At 49.3% G+C, this 25,057-nt stretch overlaps 1 protein-coding gene across 4 annotated transcripts in view; it reads left to right on the top strand.

The window, feature by feature from the left end:
- Nucleotides 1–25,057, top strand: part of KCND3 (potassium voltage-gated channel subfamily D member 3) — a 216,030-nt gene that overhangs the window by 140,247 nt on the left and 50,726 nt on the right. The window lies entirely within an intron of this gene.

Here is a 25,057-nt window from a genome sequence, read left to right as displayed (position 1 = left end):
GGCTTGCTCTGTGCAGTGGCCTTGAGTAAGATAGCTTCCCCAGCTGTGACTGCCCTTGGCTAAAGCCCATCCCTTAGGTGGGACAATCAGGGGTCTTGGGCTCTAACAGGCCTTCCGTGCCTTTCCAGGCTGACCGAACCTTCAAACAATGCATTATGCAACAGGTATTGAACTTGGGCCTTTGCCAGTTGCTGTTCTGAGCTCTGTAGTTTAGAGAGGGTGCAGAAAACAAGTCCCCTCTCTCACAGCCATCACGTTTGGAGCACAGGGCACATGTCAACCACTTGAGAAGCTGTTTCATGTAATCCTCACACACACACACAAAAAGAGAAAGGTAATGTTTTCCAAATGAAGAAACTGAGGTTCATTGCTTATTTATTCAGTGCTTTCAATCTTACTTTTCATTTTGTTTTAACAGTAGACACAGGGTGAGAGAGAGCTCCCATCTACTGGTTCACTCCCCTATTTGATAGAGACAGCCATAGCTGTGACTGGGCCAGGCCAAAGCCGGGAAAGCTATAACTCAATCTGTTATCCCTTGTGGGTGGCAGGGACCCAAGTCCTTGAGCCCTCACTTGCTACCTCCCAGGGTGTGCATTAGCAGAAGGCTGGATTTGCAAATGGAGCTGAGATTCGAGCCCAGGCAGTCCGATACAGAATGCCAGCATCCCAAGTGGTGTCTTAACCACCATGCAAAAGGTCAGCCTCTATGCAACAAATACTGACTATTTGGTGGGTGCCAAGTACCTCCCTCGATATTGAAAGCGTAACAGTGAACAAAGCCAAGAAGCATCCCTGCTACATGACGCTTACATTCAGGTGGGGGGGGGGATGCAAATAAAATAAGAGAATAAGATAGACAGTGCAGGAAAGGCAATGAGTGCCAAAAGGAACAGAAAGCAAAGAAAGACACTGGCATTGGGTCAGCCATGGGCGGTTGTGATTCAAATTGGGGTGGTCAGAGAGGGCCCTGACAAGGTGGCTTTGGGCAAAGAAACAGAAGGACAAAGAGCATAGCACAGAGCTTCAACCCTAAACAGCTCCGATTCCAGTTGCTATACCTTTCTGCCTACCTGACCTTGACAGAGGCTGGTCTCTCTGCCTGCCCTTTCCGTGTTCATGATTTCACTTCATCCCCATGTCCAGACATGGAAGATGAACGATAAAAAAAAAAAAAAAGACTCAAGGACTTGGCTGGAAGTGGAACCCAAACATGGTGGGAGCCATCTGGGTCAGACCTTCTGTGGGGGGAAGGGGTCTCGTATAGCCTGATGAGCTTCCTGAGCCTCAGTTTCTCCGTTGGGGGAGTGGGTTCCTAGGTATGACCTTCCCCATGGCATTGCTATGAGGATGGATAGATAGCACAAAGTGCCAGGCTTGTGATTGCTCTTAGTCTAAGAATAATGCCCTCTTTAGCCACTTGAAGAGATGAGGTTAAGCAACACAGTGCTCTGGGCTTGAGGGGAGAGGGGGATCAGCAGGGTCGGCAGGAAATAGAGGAAACCTGGGCAGAAGGAAAGCAGCACAGACTCAGCCAGGCAAGGCCACCTGCAGAATGAGTGGCTGTTGCTTAAGCCTACAGGCCGTGACTCAGTGATGGTAATTACACGGGTGTGGGGTTATGACTTGAGCAATTGCATTTTTCTTTGGGAGGCGCTGGCTCATTTTTTATGCATGCACAGGAACTAATTGCATCCCGTGGAAGGCTCTCGCCTGTTGGTCTGGAGGTGCGCCACCATATGCTTGGTGTGTGCATAATTAACCCAGCGCAGCTGCACTCCCCTCTGTGTGGATTATGGATTCCATTTCAGCTTTGCTCGCAGGCAAGAGTCCCACAATTCACATTTATTAAAATGATTACCCCCTTCAATGTGGTGCTGGGGCCTGAGCCCAGCACTGGACTGGAAGCCTCCCTGAGCCAGCTTCTCCAGACGATGACACCCGTTGCTGAACAAGCTCAGAAAGGACCTCAGCCAGCAGTGCCTCTTGCTGAGCAGACTCCCCTGGAGGGCTTTGGGCTGCCCTGGAGGTGCTGAGGCTGTTTTCCTGGCATTTGCAATTTGTCCCTGAACTTGCTTCTCTTGTCCAGGCACCCCACCTTCACCTTCACATCAATCTTTTCCCTGCCAGCTTTTCTTCCAATCACTAGCCTCCTTGCTGGAAGAGGGCATTCAGTACATGGAATAGGACTTTGGCCACAGCAGGTCGATGGTTAATATGGAACAAGGGATGATTATAATGCCAAGAGGACAGGGGAGTGCTCCACAGTGAGTGCTCCCACGACTGTGACTCACCTATTCCCGTGACCACTACAAACAGCTGGTTGTCCAGGCAGCTGTGGAAGTTAATGGGTCAGGTCTTCCTGGGAACTTATGGACAGGGAGCTGAACCAAGGAGCTGGCCATCATCATTGGCTTCCCTAGCACTTCCCAGTGGCTCTGGAAAGACTCTTCCATGAGAAGCTAGGACCATGTCAGTCTCAGGTCCCCATGGAGCCATGAGCCACTCCCAGACCCATAGCTACAGCCTTCATCATGGCAAAGATTCACTCCACACAGAGGCACCAAACACCCAATTGTGTTGGGTACTCTACTAGATGCTGGGATGGGGGATGCAAAAAAATGTTGAGAAACTGGGTGCAGCTGAGCTTAGGGACATCTCGTGTCCTTCTTGTCACCCTCTGCTGAGCATCAAGCTCGCGTGTAGAAGAGGGACAGTCCTTACACCAAGGAGCCTGCCTTCTAAGTGGGAAGACTTATATCACACTCATTGACTCATAAGCATTTATGGAGCACTTCCTGTAGGCCAGGCATCGTACTGGTCTCAGACGATACAAAATTGATTGGCCAGAGTCACTAGAGAGGCAGACAGAATGCATTGCACATCAGTGGGATAGGTCCACCACAAGAAGACATTCAAGGACTTGTGTGGAGTGGGAGAGTAGCAGGCCAAGGAAGATTTGCTAGGGATGGTTGTGTCCAGAATGGGATGTGAAGGACAATCGAGAGTTTTCTGATAAACCTTGGTGGGGGTAAGGATCAGAAGGTCAGTGGGCATGAGTACAATGACATAAGATCTGGCCACACAGGCACTTGGTAATAATACAAAGGAGAGAGACATTAAGGTGCCAGTCACTGTAATGGAAAAATGTGGCCTGCATGGAGTCACCCTATGTGTTACCAAGACGCAGCTCAGTCCTGGTCACTGTGGTGCAAACCATGCAGGCATAGGAAGATACAGCTGGCGTTTTTCTGTCCCCACCAATGTTGTATGTCAGTCCCCAACTCCGGAGCTCAGAATATTCTGAGAGAAGTGGCTGCATTTTCCATTAGCTGAAGATGGTCACCTGGTGGAGTGACGGCCGAGTGCATAGGCCCTGTGACAATCACCAGAGGTTCCGCCGCCCCAGCACATGGCTCCTTGCCTAACTCCTGGAGGTTTCGGTAGGTCTGCAGGCTAGAGCTCCTCAGAGTGACCATGGCTCGTTGGCAGTGTGCCCTCACCTTGATGGCTCTTCCTTCTTTAAGGAGAAGGGCTGACACTGATGGCTCAGCTGCCTGGGATCCCCAGGTGAGGCTGCAGGCTCCCTCCCAGGCTTCCTGGGGGAGCACTCTGGGCAGGGAGTGGTGCTGTCTGGCAGCCTGTTTAGTCACTGATGATGCTATTCTTAGCATTCAGGCAATTTGGTCTTCTCTAATCAGGGAGCAGGCCAACCATCAGAGGAGGCCCAGAGATTTGAAATTTTATGCATGGCCTGTTAGGGCTGGGTGAGGAAAGAGCACACACTGGAGCAGGGGCTGTTTGGAGGAGAATCAACTGTCCTCCAGTTCTGCAGGGAAGAAGCCTGGCATGAATAGACACTCCACTCCAACACAGCAGGCAGGAACACAGGCAGGGCCATGGTCCCTGGCACAAGGGGCTCTTGGGTGGTTCTCCCTTGCATGACGGGGACCTCCCCTGGGGTCTTCAGAATGGCAAAAGCCAAACCAGGCGGGTGACCTGGGTGCAAGAAGATATGGAGTAAGCTGCAGGTCCGGTCAGGGATCCTATGACAGGGAGGCTGCAGTACAAGATGGCAAATTGGTTCCCTAAAGAAACAGACAGAAGAACCAACCAAGGAGCCCCACATCGAAAGAAATCAGAAGAGCCGACAAGCAAGACTATAAGGCAGGCAGGCTCAGTGGCATTGTGCCTGTGTCAGAAAAGGAGCCCTGCTTTGCCAGCACCTTCACAGCCATGCAACGTTGGCCTTGCACCTGAGCTTCCCCATAGTTGCCCTAGAACCCCACTTCCCAGAACAGGGTTGTTCTCAGAGGTTGACCCAACCCACCCTACAGAGAGCATTGCCCACGGGGGCAGGAGAGGCTCAAGGACACTGGGCCAGGACTGAAGCCACAGGTGTTCCTTGCAAAGGAGCTGGGGTTCCTTAAGCCCTTCAGGAGTGGAAGGCCCTCCGCCCCCAGCAAAGGTGACAGATGGAGGATAGGCTGGGCTGGAGGCCCTGAGCCAGATCCTCTGAGCACAGCACCTTGGCAGCCACTGGGTGCTAGGTCTAGGTGCTGTGGCACAGCCACCACTCCACAGGCTGCTGCCTCTGCCTTGTTCTCACCAGGGACAAGGGAAACAAAAGAAGAACTGCGGGTGACACGGTCACAAGCGCCCACTCGGAGGGGTTTGCCTGTCTAGACAGCATTCGGGTTCAATCAATACCACACCGGTCTCCAGGGCTACCTGAGTCTGGCCAGGCATAGACAAGTATGCTGCCTGCCATCCCATGCCCCTGTCTGAAGGGGTAGGGGCGAGAGCTGTAGTGAGTGAACAGCAGCTACAGGCAGGGCAGGAGGAAGGCAGAGAGATCAGATCAAATGCAGACCAGAAAATGGAGAAGGAGAGGAGCAGGGGCAAGAGGCATTGCAACCCCCAGGACACCCTTTCACCACTCACATCTCACAGGCAGCAAGAGAGGTAAAGTTATTTTTACCAGATCTCAGTCTCAAGGCTGAGCACGGGCATAGCCAGCCCACACCAGTTCATGTCACGGAGTCCCTGAACCCAGCCAGCCATGATAGCACAGCCCTCCTGCAAGGGCACAGTGCCGCAGGTGAGCCTGGGTTTGTAGCTGTACTGACTGAAAAGCACCTTGGGGCAGAGAGCAGCACCCAGAGGAGGGCAAAGAGGGAGTTAGGCATCAGGCAGGGCCCAGCTGAGGCCCCAGAGCCCTTACTCTGTTCTCCAGAGTATGTGAGATGCTATGGAGACCCCACCCACAATCACACCCCTCCGAGGATGCTTAAGGACCCCAGGGTCAGCACCCCGGCCCTGTCCAGACCTAACAGCACAGACTGTACTATGAACCCCAGAACACCGTCCTTGTCCTGGGACTGCCTCACTCTGTCTCTGGGAGACCGAATCCCCAGAGCACTGTTGAGTGTGCAGCTTGAGCCAGGCCTGTGCACCACAAACAGCTGTTATCTGTACCCCTGAACTCAGGCCGCAGCAGATACTCAGGAGCTCCAGGCAGCCCTGGGAGGATGGGAATTGATAGGAAATGGAGTTGCTCCTTTAGCCCCCTGAGTGCCTTTTCCTCCCAGGCAGCTTGATGAGTGGTCTGTGGGAGGGAGGGGATCTGGCCATGTGCAGGAGGATCCCAGCAACAAGGGCAAATGTCAGGAGCTTCTCCTTGCCTCACTTTACCTCCAACTTTCTCCTTCCACCTCTGGGGCCCTGCAGGCAAGGGGGAAACTGGGGTATTCAGTTCTCTCGCCCTCCCTCCCCAACCGCTGTGTGCAAACAATTAAGCCGAGGATGGCCATTAACTAGTGCTGAAGGGCCTGTATTGATTAAGGATAATTATATTTACTCTTTAGCAGTGTGAGGCCTGGTAGGACTATTTCGGTTAATTTGCTGCAGCTTAGCCTCTCGAATGGGGACTGATATGCTGATCCCCCCAGACCACCCCCTCCACACACATACACATGCTCATATATGATTCGTGCACATATGCATAAACATACACACATGCTTGTATGCACACTCTGGCATAAACATCCATCTACTCACTTGTGCAGAAACATCCACACCTATTCACGTGTTTACTCATGTGTAGATATGTGTACACATTCGCCAATGTATACCTTCATGTACAGGAACTTACATATATGTAAATATACAGACACACATATACAAACTGTGTTTGCATGTACATAAACATGTTCACACTCACATACATATACAAACCTACACTTGTGCACACATGTACTCATGTGTATAAATACATAGAGATACTTGCATGTACATGTGCACACATATGCAAGTCTACTCGCCTGTACATAAATACACACGCATGCACACACAGATACATACACACCTGTGCGCATATATACATCTTCATTGTTCAAAATGACCTTAGTACTTGTCTGAGGCCCATGGTCTCTGGGGTGCCCATCCTGCCACTTTAATTCCAGAAAAGAGCATGGAAATGGCTGAAGAAGGTTTATTTTCTTTCCGCTATTTTTATCTTGGATGAGAGGCATGGGGAGCCCAACTTGCAGCAACACACACATACTCACGTGTTTTTCCTCCCTCCTCCCCAGTAAATGTATCTTTAAAAATCGGGATTCCAGGAGACAGAACAATACAGAGCCGTCTCTGAGCTGGGTTTCTGTGTTGCCAAACACAGCCCAGAGGAGACAGCAGGTATCCTCCCTCCCCTTGCCTGCGGGGTGACCTGCCCACATCTCAGTTTCCCTGGCCATGCCCCATCTCATTGGCATCCCTCAGAGGCAAGGCTTCTTCAACTACCAGGCTTATAAGCACCTGCCTTTGTTCTAGAAGCATTCCCCAGGAGTGGGCCAGGCACTGGGCTTGGGCTCGAGATGGGGAGACAGAGGGGACCACCTCTGCCCTCCTTGGGTTAGAGAGGGGACTCAATAGGAACACTTCAAGACCACGGGTGTCCAGGCCCAGAGAGTGGCTTCTGTAAGGCTGGGTTGTCCCTAGTTGTAAAGGAAGGGTGCCAGTCATAATCGTAATAACTACTCAGAACTGCCGTGGCCAAGGAGGATTTGAGACGGTGCATGTGATGAGCCCAGAGGCATGACATGTGACACAGATGTCAACAGAGAACTAGGCTGCCTTTGTATGGGGTGTGTCCTCATGCAACCCTCACGGGAACTGGGTGAGGCAGCAGAGGCACACAGAGGCTGGGTCCTGTCTTCCGGGCGGGCCCGTCCTCAGCTGATTTTCAATGCCAGACAGTCTGACCCCATTGCCCATTGCTCTTCTATCTCTCCCCAGGTAACACTAGCTGCAGCAGTTGTAAAGGGTAGCATCAGTATATATAGGAACGGTGCCTTACTGGGCAAGCAACATTCAGGAAGCAACTCCTGGAGAACCTCTTGTTCAGGGCCCAGAGAAGAAAGAAGGCCATATGTCAGGATTGCAGAGGAGAGCTCAGTCTACATGGATGCCAGTTAGAGTGACCCTGCCTCCCAGTTTGCCTGGGCCTGTACTGGTTTATTCCCATGGCTCAGCTTCATTATAAAGAGTGCCTATTGGCACTTGGTCAATCCCAGTTAGAGTGATATCTTGTATAATAACTGTGATCCCCGGCTTCTGGCAGGTAACAGGGAGAGGCAAGGAGTGAAGCTGCACAGGTGAAAACCAACCTTGCTAACACACTAAAGGCTCCAATTTGGCCCCAAAGACTGTAGGAATCCTTGGAGGAATGGCTAAGGAAGAAGCCAAAGCAGGGGAGTGGGACATGATGCTAAAGGCACACGAAGGCGGGAGAATCCACAGCTGCTAGTACTTGGCAGCTGCAGCTAAGTAGGGAGGAACAATGGCTCTTGTGTTGCATTTGCTAGAGTCAAATTCCATGTGTTGTTAGCCCCATGACCTTGGGGGATTGTTTCATCTCGCTGGGTCTCACCTGCCTTGTCTCTGCCTAAGGTCTAACATCACAGGGCTGCTGCAAGAGTCCTGTAGTGCAAACACACTGGTGGTTGGAGCAGTAAGGGTTGCAGGATGGCACCTGGGTCTCAGGCTCAGTAACTGGAAGACAAGGAGGAGACCCAGGATGGACGGAACTTGAGATGTGCCGCATTGCTGCTGTCTGAAGCAAGTGGAAATTCTGGGAGGGCAGTTGGACTTGCCATGCCTATCATCTAAGGAAATTCTTGCTCAAAGCTGCAACACTGGCATCATCTGCCGGGCACTTGGATGAGGAGCATTCTCCTGGATGCTGTAGGTGGAGAAAAGGAGCCGGGAGGCATCCAAAGCCTGATCACAGAGGCAGCAAAAAAGCCAAGAAATAATTCTACCCCAGACACTGGAAGAGCAGTGAGTTCTACACATGCCAGAGGCTGGAAAGAGGTTGTGCTCTTCTAGCACTGGGGAGCACCTGCTGGGTTTAATGGCAGAGGCCCTCAGGGAGCTTGATCGGTGGCTCTCAGCATTGTACACAGAGCTAGGTCCTAGAGGAGGAAGCAGGAGGCAATGAGACACAGGGCAGCCCACCAGGATTAACTCTGATCAAGGAGGGAGGGAGGGATAAGGATGAACAGGGCGGGCTGGCTGGCTGTGTGCCTGGCACAGGGAGGCAGGTGGCCACCCTTTTTTGCAGAGGCCAGCTCTTCAGGGACAGGAATGGGAGAGGCTAACATGAAAGAAAGCCATCTGGAGAACAGAGCCATGTGTCCATGGGATAGCGAGGGACCTCACGGGGATACTGCTGTGGCCCACATGGGTCCTGTGGTCACTAGACAGTGGCAGGGCTTGGTGTAGAGCAAGATTAAGTGCTGTGGTTTTGATCAGGAGCAGAAAGCTGATAAATGGCAGAGGCCAAAAAGAAGAGCAGAGGACTAGCATCCAAGAAGCGGGATGCATTTTAAAGTTCAACAACTCAAGAGTAGTGGTGATGTGCTGTTGGTCATCAACGAGGGACCTCACCACCACATACACCTAGGGAAGGCCTGCAGGGACCCCAGAAACTCAGAGATGGAGTCTGGTTCCAGTTGTCTTCTCATTTCCTCTCCCTTCTGGTATGTATGACATGTGTATCAGGTTGTTTTAGCGAGTTGAGTGATTTAGGAGCAGGGCAAGCCTAGCTCCCAAACTGAGAGACACCTGTGTCTGTGCTGCCTGCTCTGGACATGGCCCTGCACTGTCCAAGGGATGCCTCTCCTGCCCCTCAAGCCTCTGCCCAGTAAAGACCCCTTTCATCCTCAGAGTGATGGGGAAGAAGCCACGTGTGTCATCCCACGTGTGCCAGCATGAGCAGGAAAGTTGCCCACCCACCTAGACCCCACTTCATGTCAACATCAAATGAATGGCTGCACCATGTGCCAATCCTTGGCTTATCATCACTTCTGCATGGCACTTCTCCATGCAGCCAAAGGATCGGTGGCAGTGAGGGTAAGGGGATCACTGGTCTAATGCTAAGGGCCCAGGTTCCTGCCACCGTAACCACAGTTTCCATAAGACTTAGTTTACCTTCTGACTGCGCCCCTCTGATTTCACAACCTGGTGCCTAGAGGCACTATCAGAAAATCTGAAACTCAGGCAGAAGAGGGCTCTCTGGGTGCCCCAGGGACATAATGAAACAGCTGTCTACCCAGGCAGGGAACACAGCAGCTCCTCTGTCCCCAGGGGCCACCCGGACTCTCTGTCCCCTCTCCATCCCCTCCCCGAGGAACAGCAGCAGACACCCTTTATTTTTAGCTCCCTTGTGGGAGTCCCTGAGTCCTGCCCCACTTTCTGGAACCAGAGCTTGGGGCTCACACCATCTGGCCCTGGTGGAGGGGCTGAGCAGGCCTTGCCATCTCTGCCACTCATGATGGAAACCAGGGGAAAGCTGTGCTCTCACATCCACCATTGCAGACTGGGAAATCCTTGTGGTGGGGCCTCTGTTGGGCTGAAATCTGGGAGAATCACACGTCCGTCTAGGACTCCAGCAGCCTTGCTATGGGAGCCCCAAATTCCAAGGACTCCTGAGACTCTGTGGTCCCTTCCGGGAGCCCAGCTATCATGTCTTCAGAGCTCAGCTCGAGCTTGCTCTAGGACAGACGACAAATGCGTCATGCAGAGAGGGAAGAACAATGAAAACAAATGAACAGACTCCCAGTGGAGCTCAGCCCAGACTATGTAATAGAGAACATGACGCATTCGTCCCTTGTTCGTACAGTCATCGGGAACACATGCCTGCACATGTGCAAAAACTGGACATACATATTCTTGTTTTCATAACTGACCACAGGGACTGCCATAGTACACAGACCCAAGGCAGAGTGGGTAAGGAGGGGGGCTAGGATGTGAGGATTTCTCCTTTGTGATGGAAGTTCCACATTTGCTATTTCTTTGGCTGTGCCTCTTGGCTTATGTTGACTTCTGCATGTTCTCAGCTCATACCCACGCCTGGACTGGGAGGCTACCTGCCATACAGACATTGTTCTCCGGGCTGGTGAATGCCCCTCACCATAACATTCAGTGGCTGCTGCATGGAGCCCCCGAGGGTCACTGTCCAGGGTGAAGCCTCTCCTTGTACTCAGTTTTCTACTTCTGGGGATATATAGAGAGTCTTTTTGGCTTCCTGCTGGGAGAGCAGCTGGGCTGCACAGAAGATCACTTGGACAGTGAGGGCCTTGTAGGGAGAGGAGGTGGAGTCCAGACACCTGGGGCCTGTGTGGGGTCCGGTGCTGACCCATCATCCCCTTGCCACTGCTGCCAGCATCCCTGTGAGTCCCATGTCCCCTGTGACTGACCAGCATGTCAGGAGCAGTCCTGAATTCAGAACACCTGGGCCTCTTCCTGGCTGCCATGTGGGACCCAGATGCCCATATGGCCGCTCAGGTGCTTTGCTTCCTAGCTGCCAGACAATGTTTCTCCCTCTCTCTCTCCTCTCTAGGATATTCCCATACGGCAAAGACCTAGTGCACCAGCCAAGGTAGTGGCTAAGAGTCAGGAGCTATTGGAAATGGCACATCCAGGCAAAGAATTCTCCAGGGACCCCAGGACTCCTACTGCCAGGGTGCCTTGGGCATAGCCTCCTGCCACCTGACCACTTAGGACATACTTCTAAACTCTTTCCCCTTTCAAATAAGCAGACCCTCAACATACAACATTAAAGTGAAAGTTTAAACAGAGGAGGTAAAATGCCTACCTAAGGCCAGGACCTGAGAGGAAGACAGGAGCGATGGAGGGGAAGGTTGGAGGCTGGTAGGAGTATGTCCACGGGTGGTGGCCTCATTTGGCAATTAGCACTTTCTCTACGTATGCTTGTTTCATTTGTTCTTCACACCAACCCTTTCAGATAAATATTAGGACCCTTGTTAGGAACTTGAAGACACCTCTGGGAATTCACTTTGCTCAAAGTTGTACAGACTGGGGTCAAGCACTGTGATTCTAGAGGCAGGTGAACTTTTCCAGAAGAGGGGTGCAGGGAGCCTCAGGAAGTAGCCAGTGAGGATCAAGGACAGACAGAGTCGGGAAGCAAGCTGCCTTGTCGTCTCCAGGTCCTCCTGCCTGCCGGGTAGGACTCAGTCATGGAGTACACACAAGGAAAGCTCTCTCTGCACAAAGTCTTCTCAAAGAAGACTTTGAGAGCAGAAGGGGTGTGTGTGTGTGTGTGTGTGTGTGTGTGTGTGTGTGTGTCTATAGTTGTATGTCCAAGAGGCAGCTCAGGTGAGAGGATCGGAGGGGGAGAACGCCAAAGACCCAAGCCAACTGGCTAAGGATGATGTCCCGGCAGCACGAGACGGCGAGGGCTAGTGATGGGCCTCTGACTAATTAGACGACTGCAAATATCATTCTGCTAAAAGCAGAAGAGCTGATAAATTTTTTACTTGGCCCACTAATAAGTTCAGCTCTTAAAAGGTAGATCCGACAAATAGAGAGATTGAGTCTGGACTTCACCAAGAGGCACCAGTCATAAGGAGTCGTTGCCCGCCCTAGTGTTCGTCCCTCCAGAGGAAACCACTTGTCTGCTCAGTGTGCTGCCGCGTCCCCTCTGCCTGGAGCAGGGCCTGGCCCACCGCAGTGGCTGACTCACTTGTGCAGTGCACACATGGAAAGGGGAGGGGAGCCTGAGGAGATGGGCACCAGAGCATGATTTCCAGCCAGGGAGGGGGACATGATGGGTTTGCAGATGCAAACCTGAAGATTTCTAAGATGCAGAACTCTGGAGAGTACTACGGAACCTCCAGCCCAGTTCCATAGATGGAATGAGCCAACAGGAAAACTGGTATAGGTAGGTCAGGGAGATCATAAAAATGAAATGTCTGCATATAGTCACACACCTTCCTGCCTAGGAATAAAGGGAGACAACAAAAGCAATGACAAAGTTTTGCATGGGTGGGGAGTGACCAGTCAGTTTGACGATGTGGTAAAAATGAGGTACCCTTTCTCGAGCGGTGGCTGGGGAGAGTACACATCTGTACTATGCTTTTATGTAATTTTAGGAGGGCTTGAAGACTTTGAGTTAAGAAGATGTGATATAAAGGAACCAGTGAAGGTGCACTTGACACTTCTTGGAAGAGATGCAGGGTCATGTCAGAAGATGGGTGGAGGCCCCAAAACAGAAGAGGGGTAGCAGAGGACCCCTCGTTCTGCAAGAATTGTCTGGAGGGCTGAGCCCAACCTTTGAATCCCTCCAAAACTCCTGTGTTAAAACCTAATCTCCCAGCACTGTAGCGCTGAGAGGCAGGAAGGGAGTCGGGTAGGAGAACTCTGCAAAGATGCCGTGAGTGAAGCACAGCTCTCCCCAGAGGCCACGCCTATTCAGTCCTCCATTCACCTCTTTCTACCCTCCAGAGCTGTGAATAGCACATGTCAGTTGTGTAGGCACCACCCAGTTGCAGGTGTTCTGTAAAAAGCAACCCAAATAAGCAAAGACCCCCAGGATAAGCCATCTTTAAAAACAAAAAACAACCCCAAAAAACTAAAACTTTCAGATTTGGAATCAGACTCACTTGGTTTGAATCTCAATATCATTCCCTTGGACCAGGTCTGGCACCTTGTCAAGCCTCGGTTTCCATATCTGTAAAATGGGGGTGCAATGCTGCCTCCAAAAAAAGTGGTTGTAAAAGAATGAAATCAGGCAGTATACATCGAGTGCTTGGCCTGGTGCTGGACACATTCGGTTCAGTACCTAGTAGGCATCATCAGCACCATTGTTTTCTGCTGGTAATGCCCTCATTCTACTTTTCTATCAAACCCTCAAATAAAGGTTAGCTTTCAGGGGTTTTGTGGGTTTTTTTTTAAGATTTTATTATTATTGGAAAGCTGGATATACAGAGAGGAGGAGAGACAGAGAGGAAGATCTTTCGTCTGATGATTCACCCCCCAAGTGAGCCGCAACGGGCCGGTGCGCGCCGATCTGAAGCCGGGAACCAGGAACCTCTTCCGGGTCTCCCACGCGGGTGTCAGGGTCCCAAAGCATTGGGCCATCCTCAACTGCTTTCCCAGGCCACAAGCAGAGAGCTGGATGGGAAGTGGAGCTGCCGGGATTAGAACCAGCTCCCACATGGGATCCCAGGGCTTTCAAGGCGAGGACTTTAGCTGCTAGGCCACGCCGCCGGGCCAGGTTTTGTTATTTTTTAAATAATGTCCAAAGCAAGAAAATGAACAAAGTTAAGGACTGTTCCCTAGGGAAGAGGCTGTAATGTTAGCCTTATTCAAAAGGAAGATCTGATGAAAGGCAATTAGGAGAGGACTGGGGCAAGAGTGGAATACTGCATATCCACCTGTTCAAAGTCCAAGACCTATGACTTTGGAGAAGAATGGAGAAAACAGAGCCCCCTGTCTGTTAGGCCATCATCTTCTTTGCCACAGCAAGTACATGCTGGTCAACGTGTCAGAAGGCATGCATCTATGACCTCCCAGTGAGGTCAGGATGAGTCCAGACTGGAGGCTTGAAAACATTTGCAAGTGCAATGGCTGGAACATGGCTAGTGACCATTGAGAAGTCACATGGGGCCGAGGAGATGTCTAAAGGTTAAAAACTGTTTTTCTCTAAAACCACACAATTATAGACTTTCTGAGGGTATCAGCCCAATGCCAACCTAACAAGATATTTTTCTGAAAAGATAGAATAGTAAATAGGCTGATGTGCTTAGAAAAGAAGAGATGGGCAGGAGCCAGCAGGGGCTCACATGAAGTGATTTTGTTCTCTTAATAGGCTGTTTTTCCCAAAACAACAAGGGGATACAATTAGTATACAGCTTGATTCAGGAAAGCCCTTAATGAAGTCATCCTTTATTCCATGGTGGGTAACATGGAGAAATGTGATCTGGACCATGCTGACATTCTGACTGCAAAAACTCCCTCCAAGTATCAGTTGTTCTCTTTGTCAAGGGGATCTCTTTAGAAGTGGTGTCAGCACAGGTCTCTGTGGCCTTGACTGTTCAGTATTCACATTGTGAGTGACACAGTTAGAAGCAGAAGGCATGCTCATGGATACCCCTGCCCAGGAAAGCCAAGTTACCAGATGAATACAGCATCCACACTGGAGCAGCCTCCAGCACCTGCCGTGATAGGTTGACACTGAGTGTGTGGGAATGGGGATGTGGGAGAATCTCCAATGGCTTGTGTAGATGACCCCAAAGCCCCATTCCTTCCCTGCACACTGCACCACTGCACCCAGGGATTCCCTTCTAAAAAGGGCAGTGTGGAAAGGGAGGGAGAACATAACTTGACAATGAGAAGCCTGGTACCCACTGCCCCTGCCAGGTGCTCCATGTTAGTGTTCCTATTAATGAGCTATGACAACAGTTTGTTCCCTCAATAGTATACAAAAGTAGCACCCCTATGGTTTTTCTGCCTAAAATTCAGTCTCCTTATGAGAAAAACTCCAGCTGAGTGACATTCTACAAAGTATGTGGCCAGTACTCTTCTAAACAAGGAAAGTCTGAAGAAACTGTCACAGTAAAGAGAGGCCTAAAGAGATGTGACAACCAAATGTTACATAGTCCCCTAGCCAGGGCCCTAAGTGAAGACTAAGGAAATTTGAAGCCAGCTCAGTGGTATATCTGGCTAATCTTGCACCTGTGGTGTCAACATCCCATATGGGTGCCAGTTCATGTCCCAACTGCTCCATTTCCCATTTAGCTCAGTGTTAATATCCTGGGAAAACAGGGGAAGTCTTGGGGCCCCTGCACCCACGTAGGAGATCAAGAAGAAGCTCCTGGCTCCTGGCTTTGAATCAGCTTAGCTCCATTCATTGCAGTCATTTGGGGAATGAAACAACAGATGGAAGATTGCTTTCTCTGTTTATCCTTCTCTTTGTAAATATTATATACACACACACACACACACGAAACCAGAATGTAATGTGGTCTTTATTTTTAAGATTAGCTAATTTGTTTGAAAGAAAAAGAGAGCCACAGAGAGAGAAAGAAAAAGAGGAAGAAAGAAAGAAAGAAAGAAAGAAAGAAAGAAAGAAAGAAAGAAAGAAAGAAAGATAGATAGATAGATTTTACTGGATTACTCCCCAAATGGTTGCAACAACCAAGGCTAAGCCAGAGCAGAGTCAAAAGCCTGGAACTCCATCTAGGTCTTTCATATGGATGCAAGGACCCAAGAACTTGAGCCTTTTTCTGATGCTTTCCCAGGCACACTAGCAGGAAGCTGGATTGGAAGTGGAGCAGCCAGGACTCAGCATCCATATGAGATGCCAGCTTTGCATGTGGTGGTTTAACCTACTGTGCCACAACACCAGCCCCCAGTATGTACTTTTAGTGTCACATGTGAAATTAACTGTGAAAACAATGTATTGTACTATAAAAGCAAAATGTTAGTAAGAGGGAAACTGGTTGTAGACTCTGAGGGGATTCTCTACTGTCCTCACAATATTTCTGCAAATATAAAACTATTTTAAAACAAACAGTTCTTTATTGCTGTAGTAGATAGAAGTGTAAACTCCTGCTTTGAACATAAAAATGATTTATTGTATGTTTCTCAGGGGACATCTAAATTCAGCAGAGCTTATGGGAAAGGCTTTTTACTGACCACAGTCTCAGTGCACAGTACTGTTTATGAGAGAGCCCATGCGATCCCACACTGTGTGTTCAGACCGTGGAACTTGGTAGGCCTCTGGCCCACTGAGGGGTCTCAGCTCTGGAGTCAGGGCTGCTCCCTGCTCACTTGCTCTGTCCAGTCAGAGCACAGCCCCTCCCTGGCTCACTTTCCTCAACTGCTGGCGAAGCTGCTGTTAATGAGCACCTACCTCACAAAGCACTGGATGAAGCAAGGCCCCTGGCACCTGATGACTGCTCAGCTGAGTGGGGCCAGACTGGGCTAATTGGAACAGGGTGGGCTCGCTACCTTGTTTCTTGGAGTGAACCTCATTTCAAAAGGATACTTAGGATCCCAGAGAATGGCATGAGATGGGAGATGAATGAAGACTGCAAGCTGTTGATCTTGAAGAAAATCCCGGACCAGAGGAATTCTGAGAAAGCAAGGGCCAGCAGGTGGAATTGACTTGGTCTTAGTTGGTCCTTGAACTGCCTGGATCTTTGCTTCCTTATCTTCAAAATACAGAGAAAAGGGGGGCAGCATTGTGTTACAACAGGTTAAGCCATTGTCTGCAGCATCGGCTTCTCATGTGGGTGCTGGTTTGAATCCCAGCTGCTTCACTTCTACTGTGTCTGGGAAAGCAGTAGAGGATAGCCCAAGTGCTCTTGTCCCTACACCCATGTAGGAGACACAGAAGAAGCTCTTGGCTTCAGCCTGGCCCTGTGGCCATTTGGGAATTGAGGTAGCATATGGAAGACCTCTCTCTCTCTCTTTCTAACTCTCTCTTTCAAATAAATATATTTAAGGACAGATAAGAACAGCTTTTGGTCAATTTTACAGAGTAGTGGATAAAATGAGTTGGTCAACGCAGGGATGCACTGAGAGAAAAGCATCTGTGATTAACAAGCATGTGTTGTTGTAAAATTGTCTGAGCTGCAGCTGTTCCTCCATGGCAGGGATGGAGGAAGGGACCAAAGACTGCTTCTGAAACTGTCTAAAGCCTATCGAGTTATCAGGAGCAAGCCAAGAATACAAGCTTCTCTTCTGGGATGGCGTTCAGCATCATGAGCTCTGGGGGAAGTGGAAACCATGCAGGAGAGAATGCACAGGCCTTGGAATAAGAGGCAGGATCTTGAGGACTTCACCCAACTTCTGTTTCCCCACCTGTGAAATGGAGATGATAATGCCCACCTCAGAGGGTTGCTGGGGACCTTACGCAAGAAACGGCAGGCCTGCGGTAAGCACTTAGTGGTGCCTGCTGTTTGTGGTCTGCCCTCTAGAGGGCAGTTGTGGGAAAGTGGCAGTGCTCTGAGTCTCCTGGTCCGTTGGATGTGTTGAATGAGATTGTTGCCACCCTTGGAGGTTAGAGGCAGTCAGAGAAGAAAACGCCCACCCTCACAAAACTCCAACCCAGAATGCCCGGCAGAGGCAACCCAGGATGCCATCAATGAGTCCAAGTGACTCGGATTCAGACTAAGGCCCAGAAATGTCCTAGAACACTTTTAGTTGAGCTCTTACAAGAGGTAAAATCAGAGCCCAGAGGAAAGCATACTGTTGAGAAGACAGGGAATGAGGCTGAGAGGAGAGCTGGGGAGCCATTCATTGGAGAACTTGCCAGTGGTGACCATGGTGTGGAAGGAGAATTCGGGGAGCCCCAAGAAGGCAAGGCACCCACACCAGCAGTGCTCAGACCTGGAGGGAGCACAGCGACAGAGCGAGGCAGAAGGAGCACCTGTGAGCTGTTCCCTCAGGACTCATGCTGGCTCATCAGGCATTTCCAATGACAAACCAGCAGCCACTCATGTGTACAGCAACATCATTTGAAACATAAAGCTACACAGTCTGCTCCAATCTCCGGACTCCAGGGATGCCTTTGAGAGAAACGCATGAGCAATGTGTGTTCAGAGAAAATGTACAGAGTCTGGAGGTACCACAGATAGTGACAGATGGATCCTGATTTACATAAAGTGACATGGACGCTGATTTTCTGAATATTTGTTAGTAGATCAGCAACAGCTAAAATGGATCTTCTCTCAACCATTGCCAAGCAGCATAGGTTCCCAGCAGGGGCTGCTGAGAGCTAAACCTCTTTAGGTTTGGTGGGTTCCTTCCAAGACCTGCTGCCAGCATGGCCTCCATCCCTAAAGACTGCTTTGGAGGATGATCAGTTTGAAGTTCCTCTGGGAAACAACTCTCAGCTTATCTCTTGAGTGGACTGAGAAATCTCTAGGCCACAGGGATCCAGGCTTCTGCCGTACCCTCCAAGTTGGTCTGGAATAATTGGATGCAGATAAGTTGGTTCATCTGAGCTCAGACTGAAGCATAAAGAAGCAAGCCCACAGGTGAGCACCCTCGCTGTTGAGGGGCCTGGTCCTCTGGGAAGATTAAAGAGAGACCTGCTCTTTGTCTTCAGCTACCTGCAGGATTGTCATATGAAAGAAGTGGCAAGCTTCCTCTGAATGTCCTCAGCAGACAGAGTTAAGTCAGGTTTGCAAGTTAAAGGAGGGGAGATTTGGACTCAATCTGGGTAATGCTTTCTCATAGTTGGAAAATCTGATAGTCTGATTGCATGAAAAAATAATCAATTCTTCATTATTGCAAGGCTTTAAAGATAGGATGATCTCCTGTTTAGATTAGCAGGAAGGGGTTCATGAAAGGTTGGATTAGAAGATCCCTAAATTCCTTTGCAAGCTTTAGATTCTATCAGAGTGTTTCAAAGCATTCATGGGAAAATGGAGTCAAATGTATTGCAAGCTTTCCACAAACTTTTTGAAGCACCTCAAATGTGTCTATAGTCTCAGTAATTAGAGAGCAGAGATTGAAGTGTATGGCTATCCAAGAACTGAGATTAATATGTAGTATAGGGAGAAAATACACCGTTTAGTAAGACTTGGGTTTTGGTTTTCACCTTTCTTGCATTTTCTTGTATGCTTTTTTATACAAAGGGCAGTAATCATAGACCTGAACTGCAGGACCGGACTTCTGCTTCTGGTGTTTACAGACACCTGCACCCTAGGAGAAAGCTCCCTCCTCCACATCCCAGTAGACATCAGGAGCTACTATCATTCCTTGCACCTTATCTTATTATTCAACTGTGATGTTATTACACAAAAAGGGAGAGAATCAGATACAAATACCCATTCTCCTTCACAGGCCAGTCCTGATCTGATTGCATCTGGGATTAGGCCCATCTGAGTGGCCATCTCTGATAACTCAGACCGCTGCTTACAAACCCTACCTTCTAAAGATGCCTCTTTAGCCACCTGGTGACTGATATTCCTACTAATCCAGGGTTGCATGCCTTGGGCCTTCTATCCAGACACTGAACAAAAAAAAATTCCCCTGTACCCAGCACAGTAGCCTAGTGGCTAGAGTCCTCACCTTGCCCACACCAGGATCCATATGGGCACCAGTTTGTGTCCCAGCTGCCCCACTTCCCTTCCAGTTCCCTGCTTGTGCCCTGGGAAAGCAGTAGAGGACAGCACAATGCCTTAGGACCCTGCACCCACGTGGGAGACCTGGAAGAGGCTCCTGGCTTCAGATCATTTCAGTTCTGGCCATTGCGGGAGTGACCCAGCAGACAGAAGAGCTTTCTCTCTGTCTCGCCTTCTCTCTGTAAATCTGACTTTCAAATAAAAATAAAATAAGCCTTTTTTAAAGATCCCCTGCTGAAATTAGCTTATGTCATTTCCACTTTTTGTTATGCTTTCTTTACTCTTTCCCTTTCAGCTGCTTATATTGCTTTGTTCTTTCTAAAGGTTTTTATAACCACCACCACCCACCACTCCATCTTCCCTGCATGTGCACCCTTTATCAGCTATCTATTTGAGGAGACACCTTCATATCAATAAATTTATAAGGGGTATGATATTGAGAAAGTCTATTTTAGATTTGCTGTTCTTTGTAAATGGGCAACAGAAGGCAGGGTAATTGTGCCAGAAATCAGCACCACCTTCGTCTGGACAGCATCCTCCTTAATTTGTTCTTTTTCTTGTCCCACAAATTCTGGCAGGCTTGCTGCTCACACCTTGACCTGCCTGAATTTCTTATTTTGATCATGACTTCTAAGGAACTCAAGACTTGTTACCAGCTTTCAGTATAATTTCAAGCAAGTCACCTTTTCTTTCTGGGCCTCCGGCTTCTTGTCATTGAGTCTTTACCCCTATGGGCTACACCGGGAAAGGCCACTCATTAAGGATATATTTGATGCTGACAAAACAGGTACAGTGGTTCCAGGCTGCTCACAAGCAAAGGAAAGGTCTACACTAATCATCCCAAGGTCCAAAAGGTTCCCAGCACCTGTCAAGATCCAAGGGTAAACGAGGTTTCATAATTGGGCCCTTAGCATCTCCAGCAAGTGTGCTTGACACCTATGCAGAACAGCGGATGGATCAGGCATGCTGTCAAACAGTGAGTCTGTGCTAAGCGCAAAGGTGTCAAAAGAGGCTAAAAGCACAGCCACCAGTTCTCAGTCTCCATAAAAACAAGTTAATGCAGATGCTCGGCTGTCACCAGGAATCAAGCACCAACGCTAGTTTGCCCACACTGCCAACAAATGATCCTCCTGCTTTTCTGACTCTGCCCCTTTTGTCTCCCACTAGCACCCTCAAATGTTAATTGCCTCCTGAGCCTGAGGTGTAATGTCTGCTTGCTGGTGGTGAGTTGGAGGAGGGAGGAGAGATGTGCCCAGAGAAATACAAAAGCCCATCCACCTCCCCAGCAGCCATGGGGAATAGAGTAGCTGATTTTAGTTAGAGATACCTTCGTGAGAAGATTTAGCAAAGTCATATTTATTCCATTAGGATTTCAGTCCCTCCAGCCTCATTATCCGCAGCATCACATTTTTTTTTTACTCTGCCACTACTTTTTGTTGGGGGAGCGGGGGCTACACAGACACTCTAAATTGAAGCTCAGGGTTTCAACTGAAAGTGATTTCAAGTAAAAGCAGAATCTGAGGCCTTCTCTGGGGTTGCTCTTCTCAGCACTGTGCTGTGGGTTTGGACACCTTTTTCAGAAAATAGGGAGTGAGAAAATGGAGAAATCTATGGATAAATATTATGAAAGTGATGACTGGAGGATTACATTCATGTTTTTAAGATGCCTTTGGTTGCCAAAACCCTGCTTGGAAGCTTTTGTGGAACTTATCCTCCAGAAAAAGAATGAGAGAAGAATTGCCAGGTTTGGTCTACAGTGTCACTCAGTGTGCCAGGACCATGTAAAAATATGAAGCCATTAATTCTGCTTCTTTGTGTCTGTGTGCTCGCACATCCTGCGGGCTACACAGTCTTTGAAAGAGGCCTTGGCATAAACTTCTTGACCATGAGTCTGGGAGGATTCCATATGCCAGTGTCTGTGCCCAGGACTCCCTGCACACCGGCTGAGTGAAGGGAGACCTGTGGAACAAGTTGGCCCTGTGGAGGGACTGCTCCAAATGGAGTTAGGAAGAGAGCAGTTCATCCTCTATAACCATGCCCGGAGCTCTGTCCAGCTCTATCTGTGTTCATTGTTCTGGAGCTGTAAAGGATGCAGGAAGCAGCCTAATTCCTGTACCGCAGGAGATTGCATTCTGTGGAAAAGAAGATCTACAGACGCAGTCACCTTGTGTTGTGGCTGCAGAGGTCTCCAGAGAAAGTGGTTAAGTACATATCCACGGACCCCCCTAAACCAGCATCTCTAGGGTATAGAGTGGACTTGGAGAGCCTGTATGTCTCATGGGGCACCCAGATGTTTCTCATTAAGCAAGTCCAGTACAGATCTGTGGATCCACATTCAGGACCATTTGGACTTAGGAAATCAGAGGGGACTTCCTGGCAGAGGTGGATCTGGGCTGTGCCTTGAACGGAAAATGGAATGAAGGGATGGGAAGAAGTGAGTAGAGAAAGCACAGGATGACAAAAAGGACAGGGGAGGAAGCAATCAGGGTATTTAGGGGAAGGCATTGGAGCTTGTGCGAGGCAGGTACTTATCTCCTTCAGTTTCCTTCCTCCAGGAGGAGGAAGTAGGGAGTCGGCCCACCAGTGTCAGAAAAAGCGAGCATCAAACCCTTGAGGCCAGCAGGGGAGCTGACTGCAGCAATCCACCACCCTCTCCCTTCAGCCCTATTTAATTTTTAGACTCATGGAAATCATACTTACTTAATAGAAAATAAAAAAATGTGCAGTTCACATTCTGCTCTCTAAAAAGTTGCTGAGGACTCCAGTGGGCTTTTATTTATGTGAAATAAACACAAGGGGTCTTCAGAAAGTTTATGGAAAATACACTTCATCCCAGATTATCTTTTCCTGTGACAAAACTAGATGTACATTTCAAAACCTTTTTGCACCAAAATAAATTTCATATTTGCATTCCATTTTCCAGAAACTCCTGGTGGGTTAAAAATGCATATTAATTCATTCTGAAACAGCAAATTCATTTAATGTTAACATAAATTTTACAAAACTGGCACTATTTCCAACATTTTAAAAAACTTAGAAGAATGACATTGTCTACACTTTTGCAAATCTCTTGAAAGCCCAATTACATCAAAGCAGCTGGAATCTCCCAACTGCAGGTGCATTTAGTGTGTGGTTGTGGCATCACTGAAAGATGTGATGGGAAACCTAGCCTTTCACAACAGGGCTAGACTATGGGGGGCGTGAAGTGGATTTAAGGAAGCACCCCTTCTGCAGGCTGTGCTAGCTAGCACAGGATTGGCCCTGAGTGCCTCCTTAAATTGTGCGTTCACTTTTTAGACCACATTCATTGTGTTGTGAAACCTGAACCTCACTTGTGTGCTTTCCATACCCTGGGACTTTTAAATCTTTGGTTGGTTTTGAGGCTTACGTGTCATAATGCTGCAAAGTGGGGCTCAATAAGCGATGATTAGGCCAGGAGGTTTCCATCCTCGTGCATAGATGTGGCTGAGTGGTATGGATGTGGGTCTACTCAGCCACAACCCAAACGAAATTTGCTATCTCCCCTGACACTGAAGATGATTCCTCATCTTAGTTAAGGGTCCCAACAATCACATCACCACCAGAGCTGATAAACTCAAATCCATGCCAGATCATTCTCATGGGGTTCCTGACTAGCAGGCCCCAGCAACCACCAAGGGGATAAGGCAGCGGTAGCGTTCCTCAGCGCAAAGCATCAGAGACAGTTGAATCGAGCAAGTCTTTTTTATTGTAAAGTGAGCACAAACTTATATAGACTAACAAAGGGGAAAGCAGAAGGGTGTCTCCTGAGAGTCTTCCCACCCAACAATGACATTGTCATTGGCTAGAAGGAATGTTTATCTCTCTGAACCCTCCAGTCATGTAGCAGGTCACATACAACATGGAGGGCTGCCAGGTATGCCGCAGGTCAAGCTTACCACATGTGGCTTTGGGTCAGCTGAAGGCCACGCACATCAGGTGTGGCCGGCAGGCAATGTGGGACCGCACCTATTTCTTTGAGTTGCTTATCAAGGAAGTCCCAGCACCGTTCATGCAAAGACAGTGAAGAGAGACTGTGGTACAGCCCACTGCTCTCACCTATATGGCCAGTGATCAACTCAGGTTGAGGTCTCAGTGAGCCATGACACACACTGCTGGAGACACAGTGTGTTGAGTGCCTGTGACCTGCCACAGAGGCCAAGCAGGCAGATATCCAGGGGCGATCTCTCACAGATATTGTTCTCAGCCCTACTGCCTGAGGCTTTACAGTCCTCCCCACTCTCCCTCCTTTGTCCTCTATACCTCTAAACTGCTGCACTCCCAAACCTGTTTTCTGTGTTTGGGAAGTCCATTGACACCACCCCACCACCGCTCTCACTGGAACCACATCCACCTGGAGAATTCGTAAGCATCCCCTTTCTCTCCAGGTCTCCCCTGACCCCACCCTAACCATGCACACCCTCATACCGTGGGAGACAATGGGTCCTTGTGCCCTTTAGATTCTGGCCTACATCTCTGTGTGTCACTCTATCCAGCACTCTCTCTGGCCGTGCAGCCTTGTTGCTCATGTGACTTTCTCCCTGGCTGTCCCGGTTTCTGTGCTGGTTCTGTGACGAATTCAAAGATGTCACACAAATGTGTTTCATGACAGAAAGGAAAAGCCAGGAATGGGACCAGGAATTGCAGCCAGTGCTTTACCCAGTATCAGGGTCAAGGGGTATCCAGTCTACAGATGGCTGTGAACATCTTAAAACTGAAGGACAGTTGGGAAGATGTCTTTGTCTCAGATGTCTTACTGGTTCAAAGTAGGGACCCAAAAAGTGGCTGGTGTGGCCAGAGTGTACGGGCAAGGAGGATAGGGAGCTGCATGTTTAGGGAGTCAGACAGTGAGCTGTCTGGTGTATGGGTGGTCTCTCTCCCCCGCTGCCCCCCCAAAAAAACTTAGGTGTTGCAAGCTCATTCCCTCAATTTATATGCTGATGATGTTTGGAAGCAGAGCCACTAGGCAGTTATTAGGGTTGGAGGAGGTCACAAGGGTACCCCCAGGGCAGCAAGGGCCCACCCAGACTGGCACACCTGCTCTGTCCCATCACATGATGCCATCACTGATAGGTTACAGCAAGTCCTAGCCAGGGGAAGTCCCTCGGTCCTAGACCTCTCAGCATCCACAACTGCAAGAAATAAATATCTTTGTAAATTGCCAAGTCTGTTGTTTCCTTTTTTGCTGCCATGAAATGGGCTAGGACCCCAGGCTTGCAACCCATGACCTGACCCAGAGCTCACCAGAAGTAACAGTACAGACATTTCCTGCATAAGAAGGTAAAAGGCCTCGTCCTGGGAACCAGTGAGCCTTCTTGAGTAACACATCTGAGAGCCCTCCAGCCATATGTGCCTGGCAAGGCACCACTGACCACACCTGCAGCACATGGATGGCATTTGCTGTTGGTGGGGGACAGGGAGGGAACTGGCCAGCCTGGCAGGAGGTTTGCATTGGTGACTTATGCAAGGTGTAGTTGAAAAGCCCAAGTGCACTCTTTGTCTATTCAAACAGGAGTAAGAAGCTGAAAAGGCAGAGACAACCCCATAAAGTGAAACAATTATTCTGAGACAACCACAGGGAGACGAGGGTAAAGGCT

This window comes from Ochotona princeps, chromosome 2 (assembly GCF_030435755.1).
Source record: "Ochotona princeps isolate mOchPri1 chromosome 2, mOchPri1.hap1, whole genome shotgun sequence".
Taxonomy (NCBI): Eukaryota; Metazoa; Chordata; class Mammalia; order Lagomorpha; family Ochotonidae; genus Ochotona; species Ochotona princeps.
This window is presented reverse-complemented; position numbering and strand designations above follow the sequence as displayed.